Raw genomic sequence first — 5,819 nt, 5'->3', positions numbered from 1 at the left:
CCTCTAAAACATTCTGAGTTTGGTGATTTCAAGGAGAACGGTACTTGTCTGACTGCATTGTGCCTAGTGTAAAGTTTGGTGGAGGGGGGATTATGGTGTGGGGTTGTTTCTCAGGCGATGGGCCCCTTCGATCCAGTGAAAGGAACTCTTAATGCTTCAGCATACCAAATCATTTTGGACAATTTCATGATCCCAACTTTGTGGGAACAGTTGGGTGAAGACCCCTTCCTGTTTCAATATGACTGCGTACCAGTCATGGATGAGCAAGTTTGGTGTGGAAAAATCTGACCGGCCGGCACGCAGTCCTGACCTCAATCTGACCGAATGCTTTTGGGATGAATCAGAGTGGAGACTGTGAGCCAGGCCTTATCATCCAACATCAGTGTCTGACCTCACAAATTCTGATACACTTGTAAACTTTGTGGAAAGCCTTCCCATAAGAGTTGAAGCTGTTATAGCTACAGTTCATATATGTGTGAAGTGAATACGTGGTCATCTTGGCCACGTCTACATGTCAAGATGCATCCACTGCAGTTTCACTTCATATTTCTCACATCGTATATTATAAATTTCCACTAGGATATGTATGTTCATAATGGAATTCTCCCAATGAGTCAGAAATGCAAGGACAAAAACAGACAATCAACAGATAATTTGGTATATTTCTATTCCTGATCCCTGATAAAAAAATAAAAAAAAAGAGGTTCTTTCATGTTTAAGAGAAGCACCTGAATTCTCAGAAGAAATTATTCTTCCTCTTTCATCTTTCAGCTCACAGCCAGAGAAGAGTCCCAACTCAGAGGCTCAGCAGAGGCAAGATCAATTATTTCTGCACATGAAAGAGGGAGAAGAGGAGCTCACATTAATGCTGGGTCCTTTCCCTCCAGCACAAAATCTTTATACTGAAACAGAAGGACTTACCATCTGTCAGGCCCCTTCATCAGACTGCTCTGCTTCTGCACATGTAAATAAAGAATAAGAAGATGAAGGCATGCCATGGAGCCTCCAGTCAGGTCGCTGCTGTCTCTGAAGAGTACTTGGCAGCATGTGCAACATCCATGAAAAATATCTAATCATTTACAATCTCACACTGAGATAAACTTCTGCTGTGTTTGCTGTGCTTGTTTTAAAGAGGATGTTGACCTCATAATACATGCAAACATGACAAATCATTCAGGCAGACATAACAAGTGTTTGATCCGAGTGTGCCCCTGTGTGTTCATCAAAGAATCCATACAGGAGAGAAACTGCACTGTTGCCTCACTTGATGCAGAACAGCAGCAATTCAAGATATTACCTGAGATATTGTAGAGATAAAAAAGTAAACAGCTCATTTACGGTCCACTGTGCAAAGGTCAAAGAGAGATCATGTCTTCAGCTCGGTGTGCCAGGGAGCCAAGAGTGCCTGCTTCTTCTGACAACCGACCTTATTGTGCTCAGTTTTTTAATTAATGCTAATGGAGAATATTTCTTCCTAGCTACTGCATGTTTTTCAGTTATGATAAAACAGCTCAACAGTTCAGATTATTTCCTTTGCGACTATCTACAGTGACCAGCAGAGGTTTAGCAGTCTTTCAGTCACTAAGTCCCCAGGGCTGAGGGCACAAATTAAAAAAGGTCTGGACCACCACCATGGTTCAGCGCCTCAGTAATGTATGGAGGGGAAAAGAGCTCCACCTAGAAAGAACCATTTGTGGTTGTTCACTCAGAATCTATTCCTGAAGCCTGCAGAGCTCAGCATTTTTCTGAATCCTGTTTTCTGCCTCACACATCCATCGCCTCCCTCCTTTTCTGCACCTTGCACATTTTTTTAGCAGTTTTGCTCAGAGCTGAGGGTGAAGTTGCACTGTGATGATAACTGCCCCAAATTAGAGGAAGAGACAACAGTGTTTCTAGATTGCAGCACCCTTAGCTAGCAGACTTTGTGATATTCATATCACTGATGCACAACTGGTGCATTTTTTCCATTAATGATTAAAAACTTTTCACCCACTTTTCAGTGAAGCACTTTTGATGTAGTTGGATATTTTTAGGCTGCTTTGCAGAAGATGCAGCATTTTTAATATCCACCTGCAGAGTTTTCAAGTCAGGTCACTCCAAAATATCCTGCTTGTGTTCCTTAAAGTAGATCATGGTGCTTTTTTTTTTAAATTTGCAAAATCATACACAACGTACTCAATTGAAAACTGATACAGTTTTGTGTTTCGTTTAAATCACAGATGCTACATTAGACATGGTTATTTTGTCTCTTAACCATTTAAAAAATTATGGGACATATTTTTCCAACAGAATTGAGAAGATGGCATTGTGAATTTTGATTCCTTTGCATGTAGCAGCTGTCTTTGGAGAAACTGTTAATTCACTTCACTGGATTGTGTTGATATGGTTTTAAGGAAATGCTTGAGACTTGAGATAAAAATGGATGCATATATTTAAGAGATGCTGTTCATGTTTTTAAGACCTAAAGTGCACTGGTTAAACTATTTTTTCATGTTACTTCATGACACAACTATGTCAAAAGGACATCTACTCATCCATCTATCCATATCTTGCTACTTATCTGGGTTTGGGTTGCAGGGACAGAAGGTCCAAGCAGAAACATAAAGACCTTACTCGCATCTCCTTCTTCCAGCTGTGTGTAAATGAAGTGGAAAATATAATTACCCAGAGGAGATGGAGAGATTCACCCACAGGTTACAGAGAAGCAGGTGGATCAAAACATCAGTCCATACATGGGAGCCTGTACTTTAAACAGTGTTGAAAGGAAAAATCTCAAATTACATCACTGACAACACGGCTGATGTATTGAAGTGATGCTTCTTTTTCTTCATTATAACACTGAAGCCTTTGTGAAGCTGAAACAGTAACCGGAGTGAGAAAAGTCTCGTTTGTGTAAAAATTTAAAAATGAACTCTTTACAAAAGCTCAAACAAGTTATTTCATTACATGTGCCTTAGCATGTCTGACACTCAGCACTGCATAACTGAACTGTATTGAAAGTGAACATTCCCACAAGATTTAACATGTTTTGCATAAAATACAAGCTGCATCAGAAAAACAATGCAATTTTAAATGTATCCAGTTTAAATTTCAATAATTTTCCGCTTCATTGCCAGGACATAAAATATCCCAAATGACCTCACCTAATGACATTACTCACCCACTCCATCCTCCCCTCTTTTTTCTCTCAATTACCTCCTATAAGGTCTGTGTGTAAGGAAAATAAGTAATACTGTCGCAGTGAAGTTGTAATATGCACTCATGCCAGTAGCAGTTTATGAAGAAATAAAATTAATACTGATTAGAACTGAGTTCAGCTTAGTAGTTTGAGCCTCCACACCAGTCTCAGTTTTTCATGTGACCCACTGGGAAAATGAATAGTCCACCCTGGTATGGTTTGCAGACAGTGAATATTTGTTATTAATGTCGTACACCGTATAAATGCCTCACATTTTAATCAGGCTTCTTGTAGAAACAAGATGCTGCTGCGTCTCTGCTCACATTGAGAGGCAGAGGTTGAGGTTGTGTGTGAGAAATATATTACTGTGAATTACTAGGCTAACAATTACACCAAACTGCATTGCCTCTGTGCTGACCGATGGTGCTCAGTGGCTTTTGCTCCTTGCTTTTAAATCAGATGTCACTCTCAAGATAAACACAAGCTACAGCAGCAAGCAGTCTTAGCTGAGGAAACAAAGATACATTTCCTCATTTAATATAAAATATTGTGGTGATGTTATGTTATATTAGGCAGGCAGCTGCCCAAATTACACTGTGACAATCAAAAGTATATCTATTTTGAACGCCTCAGCTGGAAAAAATTCAAAATGGTTTATAAAGTTGGCCACAGGTCTGTATGTAAATGGGAGTTAAAACATTACTTCATATTTGGATATGTATGATGTTAGTGTTTCTAAAATACTTAAAAATGTCTTTATTAATAAAGTAAACTAAAAATAGACATTATTAAATTTTATACTTTTAACTACTGACTTGAACATAATATGAAATAATGTGTTTCCACTGTGGGAATGATGGATCAAATGACAAATAACTTCCAGATTAGTAAAGTTATATTTTTATTTTTTCTAGTTTTCCATTTCTATTTAGATGATTTATATTCATATTTAAAATGAACAGGATCATAAAAAAAACCACTGCAAGTGTAACAAAAATATGTTGAAATCAAATGGTATGTTATGTGAAATCAATATGAAACAATGACACATGCATTTTATCCAATTTTTTTATTTTATTTAATTTTTCCCAATTGTCCAAATTAGTCTTTGATTGACTTATCAGCGGTTGGTTTTAAAAAAGAAAAAGCCCCAAAAATCCCCTATGAGCAAGCACTTGGCGACGGTGGGGAGGAAAAACTCCCTTTTAACGGGGAGAAACCTCCGACAGAACCAGGCTCAGGAAGGGGTGGCCATCTGTCGCTGCCGAGTGGGCTTAAAATGTTCACTGTCCATCTTCCTTCTGACAGGAACTTCCTACAGACCAGGTATGAATGATGCCTGAGTGGACATACAAAACTCACAAGTTCCTGGCTCTCACGGCTCCTATGCAGAGGGTTAGTCGAAGAAGGAGGGGCATCGCGAGGGGCGTCGGGGGACGGGGGACTGTGCCTCACTGCCCTCCCCCTCTCCAAGAAACCCGTCTTCAACCGAGTCGAGAGAGCCGGGAACTTGTGAGGTGTGCATGTCCTGGTGAGCCTCCACCTGTTGTAGGTGGGTGCAGCCTCGACTGTACAGAGACAGACCAGACCAGCTGCACCACACAGACACTTCAAACCTCATCTGAGGACAAAAAACACACACATACATACATACATCTTACTTTTAAAAAAATTAATAAAGTTAGGGTTCCTTTAACTTTTTTGAACCTTTTAAACATCTACCTTTCAAAGAGTTTTTTTGCATGTCCACTTGCCTCAGAATTTGAAATTGTTATTAAATTTGTAAGGTGTCCTTGAGTGTTTTCAAAGGTGCCTATAAAAATCTGTATTAGTGATGAATGTTTGCATTTTTTCAAAATACACATCTTTTATGAATGATGTGTACAGATACACCCTTAGTTAGGGGGAAAATGATGTGAAAATCATCAGTGGAACCGCTGTGTAATAATATTCAGATCATACACAGATCAGATGTAACATTACTGCAGTTACATGTGTTAGCACATGCTGCACCCAACAATGGGAGGCAGAGGCAAGTTAAATAAACAAGAGCTAAGCCTTTAATGCAAAAGCCTTTAATCCAAAAAGAACTAATGTTACACTAAGTCCAGTAGGCAAAACAAATAGAAACTCCCACTCAAAAACAAGCGAGAAGGAACTCAGGGAAGAAGAGGTGGGGAAACAGATGAGCTTACTTGGGGAGAAGCAAGACACTTCCACACATGACAGATTGAAGAGAGTTGGAATCAAATAGAGGTAATACTCACGATGGCAGACTAACTGCAAAGAGGAAAAGAAATACTGAAACATGAAGGCAAAGGGAGGGGGAAATGGAGAAACGAGATAAACAGGAAGGCACAACAAAACAAACAGGAAGAAAAGACCGTAACAACATCCAACTAAAAATCTCAAACCAATCACTTAAAGAAAATCCTGAAACTATGTGGCCTGTAAAGCCTGACACTTTCTTTTATTCTGCCATACAAACAGCTATGCTGAAGCAGAAAAAGTCAGCCCAGTCTTCACACAGTTCGACCCAGTTTTATTTTTTATTTTCTGATATTTTATGTGTTTGCTTTGAATGTTTGCACAGTAAAAAAGAATAATTATAGACAGTGATAAAGCACACATTTCCATAAAT

The 5,819-nt window shown here is 39.0% G+C and overlaps 1 long non-coding RNA gene across 1 annotated transcript; it reads right to left on the bottom strand.

The window, feature by feature from the left end:
* Positions 1–650: 650 nt before the first annotated feature.
* LOC145419744 (uncharacterized) lies at positions 651–2,775 on the bottom strand. Its single transcript, XR_013901084.1, has 3 exons — positions 2,665–2,775; positions 922–956; positions 651–829 (listed from the first exon to the last, which is right to left on the bottom strand). It is a non-coding gene; the product is annotated as an uncharacterized LOC145419744 (long non-coding RNA).
* Positions 2,776–5,819: the final 3,044 nt, after the last annotated feature.

Source organism: Astatotilapia calliptera, chromosome 13 (assembly GCF_964374335.1).
Source record: "Astatotilapia calliptera chromosome 13, fAstCal68.1, whole genome shotgun sequence".
NCBI lineage: Eukaryota > Metazoa > Chordata > Actinopteri > Cichliformes > Cichlidae > Astatotilapia > Astatotilapia calliptera.
The sequence above is the reverse complement of the archived record's forward strand: the minus strand, read 5'-3'. Positions and strand labels throughout refer to the sequence as shown.